This window comes from Ambystoma mexicanum, chromosome 5p, assembly GCF_040938575.1.
Source record: "Ambystoma mexicanum isolate Mex_15411 chromosome 5p, UKY_AmexF1_1, whole genome shotgun sequence".
Lineage (NCBI taxonomy): Eukaryota > Metazoa > Chordata > Amphibia > Caudata > Ambystomatidae > Ambystoma > Ambystoma mexicanum.
This window is the reverse complement of record NC_090930.1, coordinates 1,332,042,519-1,332,069,723: the sequence shown is the minus strand read 5'-3', so window position 1 is coordinate 1,332,069,723 and position 27,205 is coordinate 1,332,042,519. Positions and strand designations below refer to the sequence as shown.

At 40.4% G+C, this 27,205-nt stretch overlaps 1 protein-coding gene across 1 annotated transcript in view; it reads right to left on the bottom strand.

Moving 5' to 3' along the window:
• ADCY2 (adenylate cyclase 2) overlaps positions 1-27,205 on the bottom strand; it is a 3,241,403-nt gene that overhangs the window by 649,901 nt on the left and 2,564,297 nt on the right. The gene's annotated exons all lie outside the window — the stretch shown is intronic.

The following is a 27,205-nucleotide window of genomic DNA, read 5'->3' as shown; positions in this document are numbered from 1 at the left end:
CACACAGAAGGACCCAGGGGACAAACCCTGGGTCCTATATAAGTAGCTGCTTTGGCAGCAGAAAAAAGAACCCGTTTGTGGTCCCTGCACTCAGAGTCTCTTCTTTTTCCCAGAACCCTCCCACCCTAAGAAAAAGGACGAGAAGAAAGAGAAAGAAGACAGGTCACTGTATGGTGACCATACTGTTGTTGGACAAGAATGGCGGCACGGGCCAGAGGGGGTAACCTCAGGACCCGATGCCCAAAAGTACAGCATATCATGGTTACTGTCATTATGATTATGTCTGTTATGACCATAACTGTGCAATAACATCCCACAGCCTTTTATTGCCAACACTTACCCAATGCCTTGCGTACTACCTAAGGGGGGCGGGGGAAGCATGGGGTGCATTGTCACACAGGACATTTTAACACTCTGCCTGCAAATGGGTCCACTGGTTATGAGCAAAAATTAACCACTCTTGGGTGCGGATGCACAAGGTCAATGTAACTATTTTGCTTGTTGTGTGACTACAAGTTACTGACAGTTAACATAATAAAGTTGCTTAAACACCACCTCCATACAGGAAATGAGTTTGAGAGAGCCATGCGTAACATACATGTTCAAACCTATCCTTATGTCATCGAGTCTCTTGGCTGCCCTAAGCTAAAACAGAAGAATAAGCTTCAAGTTTGATGAACACCCCTATCAATAACCCTTGTCTTTCCAAATCTGACCCTAATCTAACAAAACAAACACCAGGCTTCTTGTACAATCACCTCCTGGGGTATTCACAAACTTGTTGCCTGTCAAAGCTCCGATTTGCACACAATCTTGAAGGCTATCTTCTGTACCATGCAGCCCTCTCGGGGTTGTCTGAGGTTTTGTCATGAGATCTGGCTTCTCAGTTTTTTCTGAGGTCTCACCACAGCCTGTGATTTTTTAGGATTATCATTGGGTCTCATTACAAGTATAGCGGAACGAATAGAAATGTGCAGCAACGAATTACCGCCAATGTTCCCACTCCCTCATACTAAGAGTGTGGCCCTGGAATGGAGGATTTAACTCCAGCATTATGCTGGAGGTAAATCCTCAAACTCTCTGCCAGAAAATCAGTATTCCGTCGCATTTCCAGTCGGATTACCGCTCAAATCTTAATGAGGCTCTATATCTCTGAAGTCCATTGACCTTTGGCTCTCAACATTTCTCTGAGATCTACCATGACCTTTAGGTTCTCAAAAAACTTATTTCAGTGGTCTGACCTTGACCTCTGGCAGGCACCCCACCCTCGTATGAAGGTCCGGGTAGCAAGTGGCTCCTCCAGCAAAGTGTCAACCTCGTACCTTCCAGGGGGAATCTCACAGTTTTTAAAAACAAATGTTAAGAGCACTACCAACATCCATATATGACACTCCACTTTCTGCTGCACATATATAATTGTCATGTGAACAGCTCTTAGGTACACAGAACCTACCATAAAAATGTACACAGAGAAAATGTGCACATTCAGAAGCTGAGCAACAGTTTTAGGTTCCCTTTAAACATGTGCTTGCCTCTAATGGAACCCCTTCACATTATACACACATCTATTGACACATCTCATCTATTAATCCAGTGGTATAAGGTGTAACGAAAGGATGTAACTGATTTGGCAACCAGAAATGGGTTCACACTTTGAGAACAAATCGACTGGGGCACTTTTGAAAGTGTCACCATAGTGCTGCTACAGATAAATGTAGCTTTAGCCGACTGCGTCCATACCATACTTTCTCTCACCCGTTCGAACTGGTTTGATAAGGAGATGGGTGTCAAAAGACATCCTATAATGTGAAGTGGTTCCCTTGGAAATAAGAACCTAGACTTATTCTATGGAACGTGATGGAACCTAAGACCTCACTCCTTGCCTTTTTAAAAAACATATAACTAAAGCTGAACATTGCTGCAAAGACAATTGCTTGCATACCACTGTCTTTCGCTTTCAACCAAAAGTCTGCATGCTCTGTATATTTCATTAATGAAGTGTGTTGCTATTATTTTTATTTGTTCATGTCCTTTTAGTTTGAGTAAAGTCGTGTATTATTCTAGAACCTTAATTGAATAGTTTGTATTTGGGTATTGCAGTCCTATAGTTTTAGATGCTTTCGTGCTAGCTCCATCCCCGCTTGAAGAATATAGTCTGGCCAAGGCTGATGCTACCTTAAGCAAAGGTTGTGCAGAATTGAGATTGTGTAAGTGTCACCTTTATGATGGAAATCAATGCTAGTTTAGCACTAGTGCAGGGCTGAATAGGAGCTCAGAAACCACTCCTCGGCCCTCATTACAACTCAGGCGGTAAGGGGTTTACGGCGCCGTAAACAGCGCCGACCCTTACCGCCTGAGTACGAGGTCCCTTAGCGCCATGGCGGATTTAACACCTGCTTTTAGCAGGTGTTAAAATCCATGGCGCTAAGGGACCATGTTGTTAATTACGCCACCGTAATTTACGGTGGCGTAATTAACGCCTTCCCCACTCCCATTATGCCCTATGGGGCAAAAATGGGAATGGGGAAGGGTAAATGGGGATTGGGGACTTACCGCCCCGCCGACCTCGGAATGGGGCGGTAAGTCCGCCTACCACCATAGCGTAAACGTAGTTTACGCCATGGTGGTAAAGTCACGGCCCAGCAGGTAACTTACCGCCTGGGTCGTAATGAGGCCCCTCGTCTTTCTACTCCTGCAGAGCAGTAGATCTTTTTCACACAAGTGGCGGTCTTCCTGACGCTCCCGGGAGCAGCAAGGAACATGTTCTTTGGTGACCAGCTCACCCAGCGTCTGAGAGTGCTTTATGAAAACATGTATTTCTCCCCCCACACCCGTCCTTCAATCAGGGCTCTTTACATGCAGCGGATACAGTGAGCCTCCAAACTTTCTTTTACGCAGTCACCTCTTAGTATCATGGTCTCCAGTATGTATCTGCCAAACTACCTTGCTTCACGTAGTATACTCCTCTTGTATCAAGGGAGTGCTCAAAAGCATGCCTACTTTCCTCCCGGTCAGTGACAAACACTGGGAGCACCTGCTGAATTTTTGTCGGTGGGTTGAGGCTAGCTGTTAGCCAATGGGAGAAAGAAGATTAGCCTTTATCCTGATTGGTTAGTTTTATAGGCGGGGAAAGAGGAGTAAAGGTCCCAAAGCATAGGGCATCCATCTGGGATTCCCAGTTAGTGCCTGAAATGGATGCTTTCATACTGGTTGTTTTTCTCCCCCGCCCCTCATTTATTTTCTTGGAACTTTTCTGGTAAGCCTATGGGGCAAGGCCTCTAGGGAGTTTCTGCAATTCCCGGTTTGCCTCTTTTGGGGGTTTTATTTTATAACCTCTGGTAATCGGAAAAATCTCTGCCTGCTGAAAAGTTTGTTTTTACTGTGGGTTGGTGTAAAATTCGATTTTTCACTGAGAAAGTTATAAAAGTCTGTTAAATCGCTGTGGGTGAGGGAAGCAGTCGGGAGATTTCCTTGCTGGGTTGTCTGTTAGGCTCAACACACACCGTGATTTGTCCCGTACTGTCTGCAGCAGTCTGTCCTCTCCTATGTTGGGGTGTGACTTTTTTTTAAGCGCCTAAGAGAACCCTGGGGAGGTGTTGGAGTATCTTATTAGCTCCATTTGGTCCCAGACAATTTTATCCACCCTCCTTCAATACTCTTCTCATTGATACAGTCGGGATTTTTTTATTGGTAAAATTATGCATTTTGGGGGTGGTTGTGACCAGGGGTTTGGTAGCGAACAGAAACTGGGGTGTAATTTTAATTTTTTTTGCGAAAACCTGAAAACTATGGTGTTTCTGTCCCAGGTTTTGGAATTGTGACAATGTTGCAGTCTGATAGCTGTAGGCCAACGCAATATAAAGGGTTTGTGAAATGTCACCAGGTGTTCAAGACACCCCGATTCTAAGTAGGGAAAGGGTACACATATGGCCGCTATGAGGTTCCTGGTACATTTTCCATAATGCATCACACTGTAAATCACAAAACCCTGAGTGGCTCTTGAAACATCCAGACTGCATTGAAATATCCTTTCCTGCCTCCATGTTGCTATCAATTGGGAAAAAAAGGTAGAACCTGCAGGAAATGATAAAGTATTCTGGGAAATCGCCATTGTACAATTCCAGGATGCACTTCACAGACAGTTTTATTTTCGTCCCACAATTCCTTTTGCATGCGCTTATGGTATTGCGCTTTTTCTAATTGTTGTTTTATTTTTTATGAATAATATGAATAACATTTTAAAAAAACTGCAACAAAATATTCGTAACAGCGTAGGAGTAGCATATTGCTTTAATAATATGGAACGTGCAAGATGTGGCGGTTTAAAGCAAGTAAAGTCCCGCATAATGAAAATCCATGCGTGTCTTTGCATGATGCTCTTAAAGAGAATATTCGCCGTTGTAGGGTTTACATTCTTGCAGTACTCTATGGTCTTGATCGAGTTTGTATTTATCTAGGGCAAAATAGCACGTTCTATTTCGGGTTTTATGCCCTTTTAATGCTAGCGATTACTTCTACGTCAAACACAGGAAATGCTTCCAGCCAAAATGTATTACTCTTACTTGTGTGAATGTAAATGAATGGGTTTTCACCCTGCTTCATTGTACAGCTTGTCGCGCTTGGAAGGGATACAGCATCTGAACACTAGCAGCAAAATGTCATCAAACAGCAGCCAATTTGATATGTGATATTTATATATTTATGTAAACTGGGCGACACATGTGAGTCACTTCGGATTTCCAAAAGGGGAACAAGGAGACGACCGAGGAAAGAGCTGGAGTTGGAATTGGAAGGTGGGGGGACCTTGGTCGGCCATACAGAAACTTTGCACTAATGCAAGCGCACTTTCACACATTATTAGCACTAATGTATTTTTTTTTTTTGTTTCAACGGCAAAATGTTTGCTCGAGGGCTAGTACTGTGCCCTGTTAGCACTAGGGCAAAGGTTTCAGTGCAATGAAAGGATTTTTTTGCGCTACGGCAATTTTTGATCTGGTGTTATAACCTTGCAAAATTGGTGCAAAGTTTCTTAATGAGGAACCCAACAATCTTTGACAGCCATTCAGGAGTTAGCATTCCAGTGCCTAAACAATGCAATTTAGTAAGCATTTAAGAATAAGATTGCAATTGCTCGTGCTTAGTGAAAGGACTTGCGATGTCTTGAAAGAGCTGTTTGTTGATGTTGTGGGTGTTAGTCTTAGCAGTACACGGTGGTGGCGGAAGTTATGGTTGCTTAGCTTACCATAACTGGCGAATTTCAGGGGGTTTTCGGTTTTACTTGGAACCATAACGTCCCTTTAACAAAGTTTTTTCACTGAATTTCATAGGTTTTTAGTAGCGCAACTTAACCATAACGTCCCTTTAACAAAGTTTTTTCACTGAATTTCATAGCTTTTTAGTAGCACAACTTAACCATAACGTCCCTTTAACAAAGTTTTTTCATTGAATTTCATAGGTTTTTAGCAGCGCATCTTAACCTTAACGTCCCTTTAGCAAAGTTTTTTCATTGAATTTCATAGGTTTTCAGTAGCGCAACTAAACAATAATAACTCTGACTTTATGTACAGGTAATATGGAACATACTGAACCCCCTCTACTGAGTTTGATGTCCGCAAACTCTTTTAATGTCCGTGGACATGTTTGGACAACAGCACCACGACACAAAAACTCTGGGGGGGTATGTTTAATTGCTATATCATAATATATGAACATTTTACAAATACACAAACCAGCAGAAATACACATTATATGTAGTAATAAATAAGAAGTGTAACCCATATATGTAACACACTAACCATTGATTTAAATACAATATTTTCTAAAATGGAATATACCAAAAGAAGAAAGATAGGCTTCCAACAGAAACTCCACAACCAAGAACAACAGCAGATCTACAGACCACTCAGAACACACCTTACCTGAAATAGTAAGTGTACTGCATTTTACTCATATATTTGTAAACTTTCTGTATTAGATTAAAAAAAATGATATTATATTATTTTTTTTTCACAGAAAAGTCTAGTACTCTGGAGTGGGTAGAGGAGCATTTCCCACATGGGTAAATGTCAGAAGATAGTGAATCTAATGGTAGACACTTTACAATACAAACCATTTAATTATTATTATTTTCTATACATTTTACATATATATATTTGTTTGTACAGAGCATACCAAAATTGAAAGTACTACATAAAAAGCTGTAGTGGATAAGACTCTTCACAACATAGAAGAAAAAATGGACCTACTGTTGGCAAATTTTAATAATTTAAAAAACTTTGTGGAGGATCATTTTAAACAAAAAACTACATACCATTGTCCCACCTGTACCTGTCCCCCCTCACCATATCCCAGTCAATTATCCCCAAACCCTCTCCATGAACCAACACGTTTTGATGAGACTTCCATCCCTTCTTTACCTCATATAAATCCTGTTGAAACCCCTAATTTTCCTGTTTTTGTTTGAGTTTCTGCCCCACCTTCTCTGTCATAAATTAATCATACATGTTAAATAAAGTAACATTTTTATATTGTGTTGTAATTAATTTCATGTTTTTTTTTTTTAAAAGCAATTTAGGTGTCCGCATACAGCACGGGTGTCTGGAATGTCCGTGAAGAAACGAAAATGGAGTTGTCCTGAAGAACACTATACCTGTCCGTATTGTTCACAAGCAAGCTGAAACTCTTCTAAGAACACTCGCAGTGTCCTGAAATGTTCGTAAATAAACAAAATGGGGGTGTCCTGAGGACGCTATGCCAGTCCGTATTGTTCACAGGCAAGTTGAAACTGTTCTAAGAACACAGGCGGTGTCCTGAAATGTTCGTCAACGACGCTGTCCCTATTGTTCGTTGGTAAAATGAAAGTGTTCTTAGAATATATTATGTGCCCTGGGATGTTCGTAAATAAACAAAATGTAAGTGTCCTGAGGATGCTATGCCTGTCCGTATTGTTTGCAAGCAAGTTCAAACTGTTCTAAGAACACAGGCGGTGTCCTGAAATGTTCGTAAATAAATGAAATAGGAGTGTCCTTAGAATACTATACCTCTCCGTAATGTTTGTATGCAAGTTGAAACTGTTCTAAGAACACAAGCGGTGTCCTGAAATGTTCGTAAATAAACAAAATAGGGGTGTCCTGAGGACGCTATGCCTATCCGTTTTGTTCATAGGCAGGTTGAAACTGTTCTAAGAACACATCATGTGTCCTATAATGTTCATAAATAAACGAAATAGGGGTGTCCTTAGAACAGTATACCTCTCCGTAATGTTTGTATGCAAGTTGAAACTGTTCTAAGAACACATGCGGTGTCCTGAAATGTTCGTAAATAAACAAAATAGGGGTGTCCTGAGGACGCTATGCCTGTCCGTATTGTTCGCAACCAAGTTGAGACTGTTCTAAGAACACATGTGGTGTCCTGAAATGTTCGTAAATAAACAAAATGGGGGTGTCCTGAGGACGCTATGTCTGTCCGTATTGTTCGCAAGCAAGTTGAAACTGTTCTAAGAACAAACGCCTGTCCATGACTGTTCGTTTGATGTGTGACACACTTTTAATTACTTCAGGACCAGAACAGTGTCCGTAGAACACCAACGCGTATGCGCAAAACACTGCCGGGGCATTTGGTGTCCTGCGGACAGCTGCTCCCTTCGCGGACATGTTCGTGAAGCTATCATGTGACCGCGCCCACGCTGATCGTGGGTTCTGAATGCGGACACTGTTTGTGTCCCCGAACAATTTAAAAGCACATTTTCAAGTAATCCACAATATTTTTCAATAAAAACTCACCATAGCACAAGTCCCACATACTAATCCTGCGTTTCTACATACTTTTTGAATCCTTTTGAACCTTTTTTTGTGTTCAATCTGTCCGCGGACAGCGCGCATGTCTGCGAACCACGTACAAGCCCCCCTATAAAAGACCACGCCCTAGAGCTTATTCTCATTGTGTTTCTGACTATCCTACAGAGCACAGCGAATTTTACTGCCAATCGCAGATTTCCATCGCGAACCTGATGGCATCCATGGCTCTACTGCTGCCACCTCGTGCTGCATCTGCCTCAGCACCACCCCCTCCCCCTCCACCACCACCACCTCCCCAAGGGCCTGAAGAGGGGAACAGGAGTGAGGATGCAGAGGAGGAAGAAGGAGGATGACGAGGATGAGGTAGCTGAACTCCCTACTACCCGCACTCGGCGTGAGTCTTGGATGTGGCGGTTATTTACCATTCGTGGGAATGGTCCTAAGGCGCGTGCGAACCAAGTCACCTGCAATGAGTGCAAAATGGTACTCAGTCGCGGGAGGCCTGGTTCGTACAGCTTTGGGATCACTACCATGAAGCAACACCTCAAGTCATTCCACACTGGGGCCGTTCGCAAGGTTATACCTTGAGAGGAGTGTAGCATGTTGACTTCCTCTACTTCATCCTCCATTTCTGATCCTGTCACCACAAGGAACACTCCTGTGGGACAGCGTATTCCTCAAGCTGCCTCACAGGCCATGCACAATGCTGATGACCCTTACCTTTTGAGGGTCACAGTTGTGTGTATGAACTGCAACGCAGTACTCTGCAGGGGGGAGAGACTTCGAAGTGCTTTTGAGACTATCATCTCAGAGCACGAGAAGATCTGCTCACTACCCAAATAAAACCCACTCTACATCTTCCTCTCTCAGCTCGCCCTTTCTTATCCCCGTGGTTGGTGCCCCCCTTGCCCTCCTTTCCCCTCCTCTCCTGGTGTGTCTTATATATAAAACAACAAAAATCAATTCACAGTTAAAAAATAGAAGTGAAAAATAAATGGAGCAGGGCCTTGTGTATTTTTTAGAAGTCTGCGGACAGTTTGCGAACATCTAAAATTTTGGGATGCTGCCCTATCATAACCATTGCACTTTTGTCTGGGAGGAAGTGGTGGCTCTGAAAAGAGCCTTTTGGTGGTGTTTGTGTTTGAAAAATTAGAAATACTCAACACCTACTACAAAATGGATGCTGTAATTCTAAAAAAGGTCGCAATGCATTTTGTACATTTCTCAGAAAAATCTGATTGCCAGCATAAGTAAGATGGACTCCATCTCTGCGAAAAATGTATGTACTACGAAACATAATATTTTCATTGTGAAAAGAGGACATGCCAAAATCTCTTAGAAAGGCACAAACAGCCTTATTGACACTGCGCCTTGCTTTCTCCATTTGTGGACCAAATGAAGAAGAACAAAGCCACATTTGTCTCTGCACAATCCGTGAAAAAATTACTTGAGAATTTGGAAACATGTCCATGTGCATGACCTTCCCAAGTCCTTCTTTCATTGCAAATTGCAAAGAAATTCCAGACACATGTCCTAAACTGTTACCTCCACAATTAATTATAATTATATCTGGATGTTGCTCTGTCTCCAAAGTAGCAGAGGGAGGTAGCAAGTCCAACCACTTTATTCCACTTACTCCATGCCAGTGTACTTCCACATGTGGGAAACCAAGATCTACAGCTACTCCACAGCTTTCTGCATGCACCTCCAACCAATGTATCCACGAGTCTCCCAAAATCCAAACAATCTGTTTTCTGAAACACACAGCCATAGCTATCTGTTCTTCTCTCAGTAAAGAGAGTATCTGAGAAACTCTCTCCTGGCACAACACACCCACTAAACTTTCCTGACCAATCCCTTACTCTGCTCATTCTCATTTGCATTGCTCCCCAACTCAAATCCCCCGATGCAACACCTGATGTCCGCGGACTAGCGCCATGTCCGGGGACATATCGTAACATGGACAACCCTTCTACCATTTCCACTTCACTCTCTGTGCCATTCCCTCATTGGATGTAGCTAAGAAGTCACATGACCATCCACCAATCACATACAAGACCTCTACATCTAACTGCTTCATCATAGATCAGCACTGCAAATGTACTGTTAATCTCTCTGAGTACAAGTGTCATTTCATTGGAAAGCACCTTCTACAAGAAATACTGTACAAGTCTCCAGGATTTCTACTTGCAGCTCCATGCATATCTATATGCCTGAACACAAACTACAGGTATGAATATTTTCTGTAAAGTACATGTACAATTCTTCTAGTTTCATATAAACAGATTAACTGACTTTTAGCTTGTATAATCTGTAAAATGAATTAACTGTATTTTTTTCCATCTCCTAAAATCAACTGTCACTTACAAACCTTTATACTATTTAATTTCTTTTTACACACACATATTCAAAGCATGTTGAACTAACATATTTTAAATAAAATATACAGAGTGAATATAGTCAAACAAAATTGCATGCACACACTATGTTCAAATCTCAAACAACAATACTTGTACAATAACATAAACATTTATTTATTTATGCATTTATTTACTTACTTATATTTATATAGCGCAAGCAGCCCATGACATTGAGGCACTGTTACTTGCAAGAGCTTAGTTACAGGAATAGTGGTATTCAGTGGTACATTATGAATTCCACAAGGCATAGTAAAGACATTTTGTTTGCTACAGTTAGTCATTACAATACAGTTTATTCATTAAGCACATATGATATGTATTCAACTGGTGCGACGTATCTTATGTGAATAAGATAGTTTTCATGGTTTTGAGGAAGGCGATGAGGATGTCAATTAAAAAAATCTATGTCTAAATTAAAAACAGTGCTATATACAAACAAAATTACTAATTTGTTTCTTTTACAATTGCAGTGAAGCCATTCTCCTGAAACCAACCAGCCGAATTTGAAGTACAAAGAACAACTAAGAAGAAACCTGCTCATTTTAGAAAAAGAGTAAGTTGAATACCATCATAATATTTGTATTATTACTCAAACACACTGTAAGGTTAATTCTGTCCAAAAATTCCCTTTTCTTAAACAGCGATTTACAGCCGGCATGGCCCACAAATTCCTATTTTTTAACACAAAAATGACCCAACTCAGACGCTAGAATTTTGATATTATAGAACAAACAACTGTTTTAATTGTATAGCATTAGATTTACTATTTGTACTTCTCCACACCACTAGCTTACTTTTTTCTGTCATCTGAACCCCAGTTTAGTAGCACATACATTCAAGAATACCCATCCCTACTAGTTGTAGTTGCCCAATGCACAATCACACACCATTACATACATCTATATCATCTTACTCAAACACTCATGCACACAGCACACATACATTGCAGAACACCCCAACCCATACCTTCTTTATTTTTTCAACAGACCCTAAAGAATGCCTACAAAAAATCAAGTCTGTAGAAAGCAACGCAGAAGTAGAGCAAATGAAAATAAAAGTGTCCAACATAAGCATCCATCTCTAGCAGAATTTGTAAAAAAAAGTTGAAACAAAACAGCTAATACAGGCATTTAGTGAAACTAAAGAAGTTTCAAGTACAGAAACTTTGCGTCCTCTATCAAAATGTAAAACGAACCAGAAAACAATTAACAAAAAATCAGCTATCACTACAGATAAAACTGCTTCTATAAATCTTGATATAGTACAAAGTAAGCATACCAAAAAAAGTATTTTAGCCAAAATATTCCGTCACAGAGTCCTTCAAAATCTTATAAAAACGGGAGAGAAACCAGGCTCAACCCTTAAAACCTATCGTAGGAAATTAATCTTAGAAGCGTTGATAGACAGTGCAATTCTTCTCAAAAGAAAGTTATTTATTTTAGTGTTATACAAAATGAAACAACAAAACTAACGACTAAATTACAAAAAAGACTTCTCAATAAACAAAATGTCAACAGAAAGAACTTCTTAAACATCTGCGGAGGTGAATGGAGTCACACCACAAGCACAGAACCATACTTTAATGAAGAAGCATGCAAACAAAAGCAAACAAATACAATTGCCATACATAGCAGTGGTCGAGGTTATGAAAAAGTTAATAATACCATAATGGAACAAGAAATACTGCTTACATAAATATGCCTGAAAACTTAGAATTACCTCTCCATTCAACTGAATCAGAACGTCTAGTATACAAATGGCCATGCACGTCAATGTGTAACATTCCCAAAAAAAATCAAGTCTTTACGCCAATTCCTCAATCAATATGTGAAAGACAAAGACAAAATCAAAATTAAACTACTGCAAAATATGGATACCTGTCCAGTGCGCAAGTACACAGGACTACAAGGACATTCATTGGCCTGCATTACAGGACCTATTTGCAAAACCACCTTCCATTATATCAAAAGGATATCAACACATCATTCAACTATAAGAAATCTAGTCTATAAACTGTACTATGCTAAAGGTCCTGCTTTAGCACTAGCCAATTTAAATAACATTCTTCTACATGGTACAGCAAAAGACCTACTTGAAGAAATCGACTATATCCAGAAAAAATATTTTGGAAGTGAAAGCCACTTACAGAATGAAATAGCTTTAAAGCAAATTAGCAACAATTCTATGCATGGCAACCTTTTAATACACACCTATAAAAAAGAAATACTAAAATTTGAAAGTACATCAGCTGAAGTACCAAACCATGTGTGTGTATGTTGCTGCAGAACCTTTTATAAAAGTAACACAAAAACTGTAGACCTATCATACAAAATCGAAGACAACGAAGATTCTAAATGGTTTGAATTAGCTCTCTACCTTATAGCAGAAAACAAATACGAAATAACTGACCCCTTAATACTTTGCAGTTACTGCACTACAAAACTTGACAACAACCAAACTCCTTCACATGCTATCACAAATAATTTGGAATTATATCCACTACCAAAACCCCTACAACAACTTAATTTATATGAGAGCATCATAATTCAAACAGTGCACCCATTTCAAGCAATAATACACCTTCAACCAAAAACAGCAAAATTAGTTCCCTCTGCATTAGTGAAAGGTATTTGTGGAAAAGTAGTGAATTTACCATTAGAACTAAAAGAAAATGTGCAACTTTAGGAGTGCAACGTCCAATGGAGCAATCTTTAATTATCTTAGTAAATAGAGTACCTACAAAAGACAGAAAAAATGGCAACAACTGGTAGATTTACATAAAGTTAGACAAGCCTTGCAATATCTAAAAGAGAATAATGAATACTACAAAGAAATTACTATTGAAGAAAACTTGAAGGATACAACTGAAATAATTCAAGAGACACAAGAAGCTGGTCAATTTGAGCTCCTAGATCCTGCTACAATATCAAATACTTTAGACCATTATACAATTCATCCATGGCACTCTAATGACACCATAGAAGATGCACTAGAAACGTACCAAATGCGTCAAACAAAAGAATCACCAATCAGCATATGGGAAAAAAGTATAGAAGCATGTGCTTTTCCTCTACTCTTTCCTACTGGCAAAGGAGGAAGCTACGATGATAGACCTATTCAAATATCAGCATCAGAATACCGCTCATTACGGATGTATTCTGAAGATCCCAGATTTAGACAAAATGTGGAATACATATTCCACCTACTCTTTGAAAGTGAACTAGCAACTTTATGTTACAGAGTTGCACACACATTAAAATAAGGATCCCACTTTCAAAATATGTCAGCTACACAATTATTACAAAAAGTGCAACCAAAAGATGAGGTTTTACAATCAAGTATTACAAATCTATTAGCAAATATGCGTGGTACTAAAGATTACTGGTTTCGACGTCATGGAAATGTACATTGTATGATCAGAAATCTAGGCCCACCCACTTGGTTTGTTACATTAAGTTGTGCAGAACATGCATGGGAAGATTTACATGATTTCCTACGCATATCAAACAAAAACAAACATAGATATACTAACACCTGGAGAACTTGTTCTCTGGATCCTGTTAATGTTTCAAGATATTTTCACCATCGCTTCATTGCTATGCTACACTTTATTTGTAATAAAACTGTTCCTCCCCTTGGAGAAGTGCAACACTTCTTTTGGAGAAAAGAATACCAAGCCAGAGGAGCACCACATATCCACATGCTTTTATAGATTAAAGATGCTCCTAAATTTGGTCAAGACAGTGATCCCACTGTTTTACAGTTTATTGAAAAATATGTCACTTGTGATATTCCATCAGAAGCCACAAATAGTGATCTTCATGCACAAATTTTACAATTTCAAAAACACAAATGTGGCAAATATTGTCATCGCAAATACAAACACAAAGGGAAATACTACACCAAATGCTCCTTTGGTTTCCCTAGACCGGTTACAAATACAGGTCAAGTGAACAACCTCATGTCTTCAGTTAGACATAGTGTTAAAGGTAAATCACCTACAAATACATATTACATAAAAAGAACAGAAGAAGCAAAATATATCAACGATTACAATGCAATCACTGCTCACTTATGGAATGCAAACATAGATGTGCAGTACATTGCAGACAATTCCACTGCAGTTGCACGATGTGTTACAGCATACTTAACCAAAGCAGAAAAAACAGAGCTCCAAGACCTCTGGAATGACCTGTCATCAGACAAAACAGTGTCTCAGAAATTATACAGCTTGGGCATAAAAATGCTCTACCATAGAGAATGTGGAACCTATGAAGCAGGAGATCGTTTAACTGGTACTGCATTGTATGGTACATCTGAAAATATAGTATGGCTAAGTCTTGGTCCTGCTAAATCTAGAAAAAGAGTTCTAAAATCATACGAAGATATAGAAACAATAGTCAAACATGATCCCAACAGCCAAGACATTTTAAAAAACAATTTTTTGGACACATACTTCCCAAACAGAAGTAATACTTTGGAAACCATGTGTCTATACCACATAGCCCAAAACTTCACATACAAAAATAATATAAAACCCGATGAAAAAAAAGGTAAATACAGAGTGACAAACTGTGAAGGCAGCTTAGTAAAACTCACCAAACCAAATTTAATTAATCATATCAAATTGTCATTAAAGACTCCTCAACATAAAGAACTATATTACATGTCCCTGCTACAACTCTTTAAACCATGGAGAAAAGAACAAGAAATACTAGATAACTATGACTCATATGAAGATGCTTTCAAAGCAAATGAAAGCACTATAACTGATGTAAACTTTACACAGTACAAAACAATGTTGCACAATGAAGCGCAACACGAAGAAGAACTCCAGGCCAACTAGATAAGGACACTCCTGACAGTAGTCAACCTTCTGTAACAGGAAGTCAAGAACCAATGGGAGAACCACTAATAACAAATGAGGCAGAATTAGATGTGACAGAAGTAGAAAACACCATGTGTCAGTATGAAGATAAAGAATACTTTACTATACTAGAATCAAAACGAAACAATGAGCAACGTAGCATTTTTCAACAAGTAACAAAAGAAATTGCACATGGTGTACAACATGAAAACAAAGAATGCACCTGCAAAAATTACAAACCTATACTACTGTATGTCAGTGGTGAAGCTGGTTCTGGCAAAGCATTCCTAATCAAAATCATCAGTAAGTTCCTTCAACAATTGACAAACAACAAACTGTCAGCTGTTGTAACTGGCCCCACAGGTTTAGCTGCCTACAACATAGGCGTTGTCACTTTACACCGATTACTACTCCTGCCAGTACAACACCAAAACAAATGAGACTATTACAAACTTTCTACAGATGCTGCAATGGAACTACGCAGAGTATTAAAACAAATGAAAATGCTACTAATAGATGAAGTGAGCATGGTGTCCAACCTAATGTGGCTTTGATTCACCTCAGATTACAAGAAGTACTGAAAACAAACTACAAAGAGCTCTTTGCAGGAAAACACATTATTGTTTTCGGAGATCTTCTTCAATTGACACTAGTAAAGGTGAGCCTATTTTTAAAACATTAGGACACAAACTCTGCCGTAAAACTGTTGGCAGCATTGGAAATGTCAACCTTTGGCAACATTTCCAATACAGAGAATTAACAGAAAACATGCGGCAATCTGCATATCTCACTTATGCCAACATCTTAAAAAGTATTAGATTTGGTATACTATCTAAAGAAGCACAAGCAATATTGAAAACCCGACACATTCATGCACTTTATGGCGATAATGCATGTGCTACAGGTGTTATGGAACAATTAGCCCACAAAAATGTCAATTGTAAACTTAATGCCAACTCTTGCAAGCTGTTTCAAATTCAATGAAATAATGTTAAATAATGAAATGCAACCAATAATGGAAATTAGCGCCACAGCCAAACTAGATGTACATGGTATGACACTACCCATGTGTGAGCAAGCCACAACAAGACTAAACAGTTTAGAAAATTCAATCTCCAACACAGCTGGGTTGGAAAAGATATTAAAATTATCCTTGAATTGCAGAGTAATGCTTAAATGTAACCTTGACGTGGACCAAGACTAGTTAATGGAGCACTGGGTACAGTTGTTGGCTTTCAAACATACCCACGTGACAACAAAATTCAGTTTGTCAATATTCTCTTTGACAAACTTTCAGAAGTAAAAAGGATAGGACGCTCAACAGCTCAATTCCTTCTCTTCAAAGACATGTATGTACGCAGAGAACAATTTTCTCTAACTCTTGCATACGCAGTCACCATTCATAAATCACAAGGTCTTACCCTAGACAAAGCAATGATAGACATTGGTAACACAGTCTTTAAAGGCATGAGCTACGTAGCACTATCACGCTTACGTACACTTGACGGTCTATTTCTAATCAATTTTGATGCAAGTAAAGTAAACGCTGATATTCCTTGCATTTTAGAATACAATAGACTTTGTTCACTATACACCCCCCATCTAAACACATATTCTGTTCCACAAAAAGTAAAATGTTGTAAAAGAAAACTAAATCAAACAGAAATGCAACAGGAGTCACTGCAAATCCTCCAAAGAGAGTAAAAGAAACTAAAACTTCATCAAGTACCAAAAGCATAAAAGAACCAATTAGGGAAAGTAAACCAGGTACTTCGTCAAAGAAGGAAGACAAACTAAAAAAAAAATCACTAAGAACAGAACTACCTGGTCCATTTAAACTCTCAAATATAGTTGGTGTAAATTTCTACGCAAATGTAGCAATGAATATTCTATTTCAATTACCACCAATTGTTGACAACATTTACTTACACAGTACAGACCAATTGTGTTTGCAAATGTTAGTACTTCACAGAAATGCAACAAACAATCCTGATAACACATGCCTTCATTACAATCTTGGCGGAGGACCATGGTGCTATTAGCACCATGGTCCATGCCGCTAAGGTTCCGATTCCGCCATGGTGGATGGCGGAATTACCGCCCCATTCCAAGGTGAGTGGGGCGGTAATTCCCCATTCACCATTTGCCCTTCCCCATTCCCATTTTTGCCCCCATAGGGCATAATGGGAATGGGGAAGGCGCTAATTACGGCACCGTAAATTACGGTGCCGTAATTAGCTCCAAAGTCCCTTTGCGGGTTGGATTTTTAACGCCTGCTAAAAGCAGGCGTTAAACACCAACCCGCAAAGGGACACTTGTAATCAGGCGTTAAGGGTTAACGGCGCCGACGGCCCTTTTAAACCCTTAACGCCTGAGTTGTAATGAGGGCAATAGTGTTTATGGAATAAGACAAGAAATGGACTACTGTGCTGGAATGGTAAAATTCACTATAAACTCACAGGAAGACCCACAAGAATGTCTAATGTACTTACTACAAGTACTGGAAAATAAAAACATACCTATAAAGGAAATCTTCCAGATTTCATAAATCTGGAAACATACATGCACTCTCTGCAACAATGTGACACAAGAACAAATCCCCAATGAACGCTTTGTATATATATCAATACCTAATTGTGAATCCATTCCATTTCAGCAACTTGTACAAAATCCAAACCATGGTAGATTATGTTCTACCTGCAATTCGGATAATCGCTCCATCTTACTAATACAAACACATAGTAAATACGTAATACTAATGCTTCTACGTTACAAGCAGGTGGTACCAAAAACAACTGCAAGCTGACTGGATTCACACATGGTCAAGTATCACTTGGCAAGAAAACCTTCACAACAATAGGTATAATCTACCACGCAGGAGCCACAACCAATTCAGGTCACTACACTGCATATATAAAAAAGAAATGTCTATGGTTTGAATGTAATGATAGTACCATTACTCTAAAGCAGAGATTACCAGCACATCTTTCAAACGCTTACTTAATGTTCTTAAAACCAAAATGTATTAACTAAACTGTACTTAAACCTTAACTAAACTTGTAGTAACAAAATATAAACTGTTAGAATATTCCAACAGGTATCTAACTGGCCGAAGATTCTACAAGAACTAATCAGATAAATGAATACCACTAAATTATAGCAAAAAATAGACAGTTAGAAAATGCCAACTGGTATCTAACTACTCCAAAATGTTGCAATATCCAAACAGATAAATCAATACCACTAAATTACATAAAAAATTAGACAATTAGAATACGCCAACTGATATCTAACTGCTCCAAAATTTTACAATATCCAAACAGATAAATCTATACACTAAATTATATCAAAAATTAGACAGTTAGAATACACCAACTGGTATCTAACTGCTCCAAAATTGTACAATATGCAAACAGATAAATGATATCTAAGTGCTCCAAAAATCTGAAACAAGTCAATATATAGAGCATTAGCCAGAAACAACAAGTGAACACTGAAAACAAATAGACTGTAGCATAACAAAAAAAGGTTTTTCTTTTTAATCCAACATGGATTTTTTTTCTCTCACAGATCCAATGATTTTAGCAACAAACACAGAAACTGAGCAAATTGCACAGTACAATGGTTTGTAAACTATTAAATAAGAGGGTAAAAAAAAAATGTTGATTATTCAATGTTACAAGTCGTTACAAAATACCAATACTAACATGATCTTTTCTTTTATCACAGAAATGAACAAGAAATACATGTACTCCAGTTACTAAACCAAACAGTAAGTATATTATAATAAGTACAACCATCGCAACATATCACACCCATAGTGGCTTTTAACTTTCCTTATAAATTTGTTCTTGGATCCCAAACTTATAAGCCACTATGAGTGTGATATGCTGCTGTCGTTCTGGCCAGGGCATAGAGTCTTGGGTGCATGGCAATATGGCCATGCTCCCAAGACTCTATGCCCTGGCCAAAACCACCGCAGCATATCACACCCATAGAGTCAAACATTTTAACTATGCCTTATGGGAACTTTTAATGTCCGCGGACATGATGAGTGTTCTTAGAACACTTTCAACTTGCCAGTGAACAATACGGACAGCGTCCTCAGGACACCCTCATTTTGTTTATTTACAAACATTTCAGGACACATGATATATTCTTAGAACAGTTTCAACTTACCTGTGAACAAAACGGACAGGCATACCGTTCTCAGGACACCCCTATTTTATTTATTTACGAACATTTCAGAACACTGCATTCTCAGGACACCCCCATTTTATTTATTTAACAACATTTCAGGACACCGCGAGTGTTCTTAGAACACTTTCAACTTACCAGCAAACAATACGGACAACGTTCTCAGGACACCCCCATTTGTTTATTTGCGGACATTTCAGGACAGCGTCCTCAGGACACACCCATTTCGTTTATTTACGGACATTTCAGGACACCGCAAGTGTTCTTAGAACAGTTTCAGCTTGCTTGCGAACAACACGGACACATGTTGCGTCCACAGGACACCCCCATTTTGTTTATTGAGGAACATCCACCGTCCTCAGGACACCCCCATTTTGTTTATTGATGAACATCGCAGAACACATAATATATTCTTAGAACAGTTTCAACTAGCCTGCGAACAAAACGGACAGGCATACCGTCCTCAGGACACCCCCATTTTGTTTATTGACGAACATCCACCGTCCTTAGGACATCCCCATTTTGTTTATTGACGAACATCCCAGAACACATAATATATTCTTAGAACAGTTTCAACTTGCCTGTGAACAAAACGGACAGGCATAATATTCTCAGGACACCCCCATTTTATTTATTTATGAACATTTCAGGACACCGCGTTCTCAGGATACCCCCATTTTATTTATTTACAAACATTTCAGAACACCGCGAGTGTTCTTAGAACACTTTCAACTTGCCAGCGAACAATACAGACAGCGTCCTCAGGACACCCCTATTTTGTTTATTTACGGACATTTCGGGACACCGCAAGTGTTCTTAGAACAGTTTCAGCTTGCTTGCGAACAGCACGGACACATATTGAGTCCTCAGAACACGCCCATTTAGTTTATTTAGAACATTTCAGAACATCCCTGTTGTCCGCAGACAAATCGAACACAACAAGAGGGTCTACCACATAAATAAGTACAACATTTAACCCATCTCATACTCTCCCACCCTCCCCAAACACTCTTACACACCAACACATTCTACTAAATACAATTTTTCAACCAAGTTTCACTGCGCTGTCCGCAGACCTCCGCGAATCCAAGATGGCGGGCGCTACCGAAAATCTGATGGGCTCCACGCTCTGCACCGTCCAATCAGCGAACACGTTGCATGTCCACGGATATGACACAGGCCGGTTGGCCAATCAGGACACTGTCTGCGGAGCAAACAGGGAAGTATGTCCGCGGACCGAACACAGATATCACTAATTTTATGTGACCTACTTTTTGGTCATTTAAAAAAAAACTACTGGACGGATTTTCACCAAATTTGCAAAAGCACTCTTGCGGGACCAAGCTGCTACTCCTGGTCCAAATTTGGTGAAAATCCATCCAGCGGTTTGGGCTGTAGGCGTGAGCACAGTTTTTTCCCCATTCAGTCTATGGGGGAAAAAAGTGAACCATATACTTTTTTTGCAAAGTTTGGTGAGGATTTGTCCAGGGAGAGCGAAGTTATAAGCCGCCCAAAAAGTGCTCTTCCTATGGAAACAGCAACTTAACCATAACTACATGGCCACTACTGTGGCCATGTAATATAGTGTTAAAAGTTGTGTGTGGGTTTGTGGCTTGGCACGAAGCGTTGTTCCTTATACAATTCCACACCCTTTCACCAATCTGCACCAAATTTTGCATAGTTACCTGTTAGGACCTTCTGGACATTATTGGCTACATGACATTTGGACACCCCACCCCTTTCCCTGGATTTCGGCAAAAGTCCACATTTGTTTGTGGCCTACCAACAAAGCCATAAACCATGTTCACTCGGAAGGGAAACAAAAAATATATGAGAGGCAAATGGACCTGAGAGGCGAAGGTGAAATCAGATAGCATTACAGAAGTTCACACATTTTTGCTGGTTAAGGTAAAATTAATTTTCCAGAGGATTTTTGCGAGATGGTGCCTGCTGACGAAGCCATATACCATGTTCACTGGTAAGGGAAACAAAAAATGTTCTTTCTCAACCAGTCCGGGCATGAGGAACAAAACTCAGGGTCCACGTTTCAAGGCCATAGGATGCACGGTTTCCGAGATAAGTGCAGCACAATGCACTGCAAGGAACTGCACCACGCCAGGGTGATGCGGAATAACAACCTACAGGATCATTGATTTTCAACAATTGATGAGAGTGTTATCATGTCTGTCTACAGAACACGCTCGGAGAACGGGTACTTTTAGTAGTTAAGAAAAACACAAGTCAAATATCACATCGAGGCAAGTCCTTCATTCTCCATGCAGCTTGCAGGTGGACAAAGGAACAAGTTAACCTCCCAACTCAGGTAGATCCAGTTTCAACCACACAGAGGGCAAGTGCAGTTGTCCTTCGCCCCTTCAACCAACATACTTCTGCAAGAAGGCTGACCACTCCTCTTCCCTCAAAGACCTTACATTTCACAAGGAAACCCTGATAGATTACATCATGTATCGATCCTTTGCTTTGGAAACCCATTCATTTTTCATTGGAAGTCGAACCCTCTTCCAGCTCACCAGCAAGCAAGCCCGAGCGGCAAGCAGCCAGTAATGGGGCATGTGTTGGACCACCCTCCAGGTTTTCTCCTCCTCACCAATCTAAATAAAACTAGCATGTGGTCCAAATGACTTGTAATCCCATACACCCCCTGGATCCAACCCAACACCTCCTTCCAATAGGCATGTACCCCCATGCATGACCACCACATATATGCCAGTAAGAAGCAGGCTGACCACATCCCCTCCAACAGGGCAGATCGGCCCGCATGAACATTTTAGAGAGCCTTACTGGGTCAAATTGCCATCTTTGCAGGTTCTTGATCCTGTGTAGCTTATATTAACAGGAGACTGCAGTTTTATGTGTCGCCTTGCACAGTGCTACCCACTGCTCATCGTCAATGTTACTATTCATATTCACTCTCCCATCTGAGCCAGAGTGACTCCGTATTACTGCCCCCGCTAGCCCTAGAGCTTTATAAAGTGCTGAAGTCATCCCCTTACTTCCCGTCCATGTATCAAAAACCACCTCTACCTGAAACAAATCCCTTTGCAGATTTTCTCTCCATTTGCTCGCCATCAACACACCCTTCAATTGTAATAAAAGGAAAACCGAAAGATTAAGAAGTCCCAATGCCACCTCCAGGTCTGGTAATGCAGTAAAATGTCCATCTCTCCACAACTTACTCACACTCTCCAATCCAGCACATATCACAATTGAAAACGCATCGGCTAGTGTATATCATTACTCATGGGGGGGGCACAAGTGTCAAAGTGGTGAGAGCCACGTGGTCATTTCCTTCATTGCCTTCCCCAGTCTCCTGATATCCCATAGCACTGCTAAAACCCTACGGTCCCTTAACCTTTCGAGGAGTCTGCTCCCTTGGAGACAAAAGCCATTCCCTGACTGCAGCCGAATGGAGCAGATAGTTTTATAAACCCACCCTTGGTTTTGGGAGTCTGTCCTGAGATGAGGTAGAACTACCCTCTATTGTACTGCCCTATAATACCTCTCAAAGTCCAGGAACCCCACTCCCCCAGCTCCCTGGGCAATATCAGCGCTAGGAACGCTATTCTCCATCTCTTATCCTGCCACAGGAAATTCTGCGTCTTGCACCTAAGTTGATCGAACAGCCTCCTAGGGACCTTGAAAGAGAACATATGAAAGGCGTACAAAATCCTTTGTCAAAGTGTTGAGCCTCCCCATTCATGAGATTGTCAACCCCTTCCACCTATTCAAGTCCCGGTACAGAGCAGCAAGTAGAGGATGATAATTCACTTCCATTAGTTCCCTTAGGGATATAGTCAGATTCACCCCAGATATCGCAATGAGTCAGTACAAATCTCCATGCCCAAATACCAGAGAGCCACTCCCCCATAGTCTACTCCTGTCCCGAACGGAAATATTAAGGGTTTTTTCTGGTTAATCTTAAAGCTGGAATACCTCCCATATTCCAGAATAATTGCCAGCGCCGATGAGACTGAGCTCCCCGAGCTCACAAGGTGTAGAAAGATGTTGTCTACATATGATCCCATTTTATACACCTGATCCCGCACCTGGATCTTCTGCACCTGTGGGGCCTTTCTGATGTTTGCAGCTAAAGGTTTAAGTGACAGGGCAAATAACATTGGAGATAGAGGGCACCCCTGCCTGGTCCTAAGAGACAATGGAAACTGGGCCGAAAGCTTCCCATTAACCTACACTCTTGCCATTGGATTCCGGTATAGAGCAGAAATATCCCATAGGAACCCAACCCTAAAATCAAAGTTCGGCAATGTCCCATACAAAAAGCTCCAATCCACCCTATCAAACGCCTTCTCAGCATCAGTCCATATGTCCCTAAGTCTTTCGGATTATGTAAGCGCCTTTTCTCCATGTAATAAAACCTACTTGATCCGTATGTTCCAAGCCTGTCAATAATCCTTACATCTAAGTGGCCAACACTCTCGTAAAAATCTTTACATCAAGAATCAGGAGAGAAATCGGCCTATATGATTTGCTTTCTTGCCTATCTTGTCCTTCCTTTATTATAACTACTATGTGCTCCTTCCCAAACGCTGGAGGTGCAACCCCTTACATAGAATATCCATATATAGTTTAGCCATGAAAGGGCAGAGCTAGGCTGCATGTGTTTTGTAAAAACCGGCCATAAATCCATCCACACTGGAGGCCCTTCTCCATCTCTTTTTAATCTCTGATCATCCATGGCAGAAAGTCATGATGGATTCCGTACCTCTACCTGGTTGGAAGCCAGAATACATAGGATCAAGCAGATTGTTCTCTTCCACAAAGGACTGCTGCAATGTTGCTACTCTCTTAAAGCTTGTCGAGCTAAGGAAGATTTGAAATGGGGTGATAGCTATTTGCATCCTCTGGTTAAAGCAATGCTGTTTTTTTAAGCAGTGGAGTGAAAGCAACTCCTCACAGCATTAGGTAATCAAAAACACTGATTGAGTGTTCATTAACATTTACTATAAAAGGAAGACTTGAAGAGGATTGAGCCAAGAGTCTACAGTCATGAGAGGGGAGAGGATCAAGGAGAGGATGCCAAATTCTTACTGATTCTTACTGTAGGACTCAATAGAAAGTTTGTCAGGTGAAGAGTGAAGATAATTAAACACAGTCGCCAAACACCCGAGTACTAGTACTAATATAAGTACTCTATGTAGCTGTGCAGAAACTGTTCATAAAGGATGCATTCCTATTTTTAATCTTATCAGAGAGTTTGTGTTTCATGATCTAAAATGGAAGCCAGTTTTGTAGATAAGGAAATATCTGTTCCAGGATGATTGCCATAGATGCTTTAAAATTGCTTATCAGTTTGAATAGTACATTCAGTTTTTGGATTAAACTGCCAGGGTTTAGAACACAAGAAAGGCTTTCAATAGAGTGCGAACAAATGTGTCCAGTACCACTTGACATAAGCATCCGACTACTGGATTCTCTGGGCCGGCCGTTAGTAAGACATGTTTGTTTTCTACATAAGATGACATATGCAAAGAAAATGAAATTGCCAGATGTTCTCTTCAGACCAATGCGACATGCTGCTCTGTTTAGACAGCTATTGTTGAAGAGACTATTGCGTCTAACGTGTATGCCTACCAGAGTGTGTGGATCCTGCAACAAGGTTCCAAATTAGAGGATCAAGGTTGCTACAGAGCCTAGTTGTCATGGGGGAGACTGAGTACATTGAAGGCTACCCTTTGCTCGACTCTGAGCCAATATCGAGCGTTCCGGGCGGGGGTTCTGTGCCCCTGCAGCCAGGGCTGCACTGGAAAGCAAGAGAGGCCCTGGAAATTATATGCAACATAGCCCCTTGTTACACATTTTGAGCAAACCCAATCCTTTTCCTATGAAAACATTTGATAATAAAATAGGTAAACACACCCAAGAGGTCCAGGTTGCAGAGGCCCACCGGGAAATATGCAGAGTTCAGTTTAGGCCAGTCAAGCCCTGCCTGCAGCTTTAGGCTTTGAACCAAAGTAATGCATATTGAAGGATTTTCTCATCATCAAAGTAACTATTTTGCCAGATTTATATACACGCTGTTCAAATAGTCCAGAGGAATTTGAATTATAATCCTGAAAAATGTCATCTCTTTGAGACAAACTGAACATGATAAAGTGACAATTACTTCAGATTTCCTTCTCTGGACCCAGACAGTTTATTCTATTGTTGGTCTCCTTCAGTGCTTTTTACCCACTCACAAAAATGGAAATACCTCATATCATTACTTGAGGCAAACTCTTTGGCTGCCCCAAAGCTCTCTGCCTGGCCACGTCTTCAAAATGATCTCTAACTTTGAAAGGACCTATTGGAGCTCTTATTATCAACTCCCTCAAACCTCGCCAATTTCCATCTCCTCACAAACATACTGGAGTCCTTCTACTCATGAAAAAGAAGGGGGCAGACTCTAGAGGACCTCCCTCTATTAGGAAACCTGTTGAAGCTGCTGCTACATCAAGCTCATGATTAATATTGAGACATCCATCATCTTATCAATCTGGCTTTCAAGCAGGAGTCAGCACTGATTAAGTAGCGGTTCCAAAGGAAGATGCCATCAGGAGGCTCGTGGATGCTTGCAGTGTTGGAGACTACTTTTTATATGTATCGGCTGCCTTTGAAACCTTGATCTGTGACATCCTCCTTGGCCACCTGCATCAGTTGGGGATCACTGGCATAGCGTTGGCCTGGCTGAGTTCTTATTAACTGGAACTCATCTATAGAATTAGAAAACTTTGAATCCTTGACCGCTTATAGCATACAGATTCCCTCATGTTGCAGCTATTTCCCCTATACCATTGAACTGATAACTTCGCCCCTTTGATATGTGTTTTACACCTATGCTGATGGCACCGACATATGTCTACATCTTGATGGGGTATCATAGAGGGCAAACACAGCTTTTACAGAAGCAATGATAACGGTTGCTAGTTGGATTTTTATTTTATGATTATCTGACTGGAAACTGGAATTCCTGCTTTTTACCAATGCTTCTGTGAAACTCTCATCCTCTATCTTATAAGGTTTGTATTGTGGGGGGGGGGGGTACTTTTGATTATCTGATGGCTCTAATCCCACATACCAAATTAATTGGTTCTTGCTTTGTTTAGCTACAGCAATTAAAAAGAAACAAAAAAACTATTGTTTATGAATGATGCGTGGCAGGTTACGAATGAATTCTACCCACTGATATTGACATATGCAGCCACCCGCACCACTGTGTTTGATCTTATCTGTGCCATTGCAGAAGGGGATCAGCCAAATGCAAATCAGTAACCATCAACCATCAGTGTTGAATTAATCAGCCCAAGTTCGACTGCTATCCCCAGAACTTGGGGCACCAAGCTTCTCATGCCTAGAGCCCCAAGCTACACCCCACTGATGAAGCCTAATGGGGCCAAAACATATCAGGGTTGCTTGTGGTCCTCTGCATAGGGGATGTAACCTAGCAGTTAGAACGGAACTGTCCTTTTGGGTTGGGATCACACCTGATTTGCATATGACCTTTCCTCTTTTTTAAAGGTCACGGTAGGCTTAAAGAACATGCTCTGGAGGGATGCCCAGAACTTTGCCAGTGGTTTTGATTAATTCAAAACTTTCCAGCGAATCTGCAACTAGACCATATTAGGAATGTACCGCTAACACTACCTAAGTGTGGTGGATGTGCACATGTTGACCATTTGAACTGAGATGGAAGCTTGTAATGAGAGGTTAAGGAGGAAGTTGCTCATGGTGCCACTCCTTATGGGGATTGTTGCTGTTGAGCCAGACCTTGTCATTCCTTAAGTAAATTGGAGTGGCTAGGACTGTCATTCCTATACATCCAATGTTCAGAGGTAGGCGTGAGGGATGTGTGAGTTGTTTGACTTCTATGAGAGTTAGTGTTGCATCTGGTCAATATTAGTTGAGTT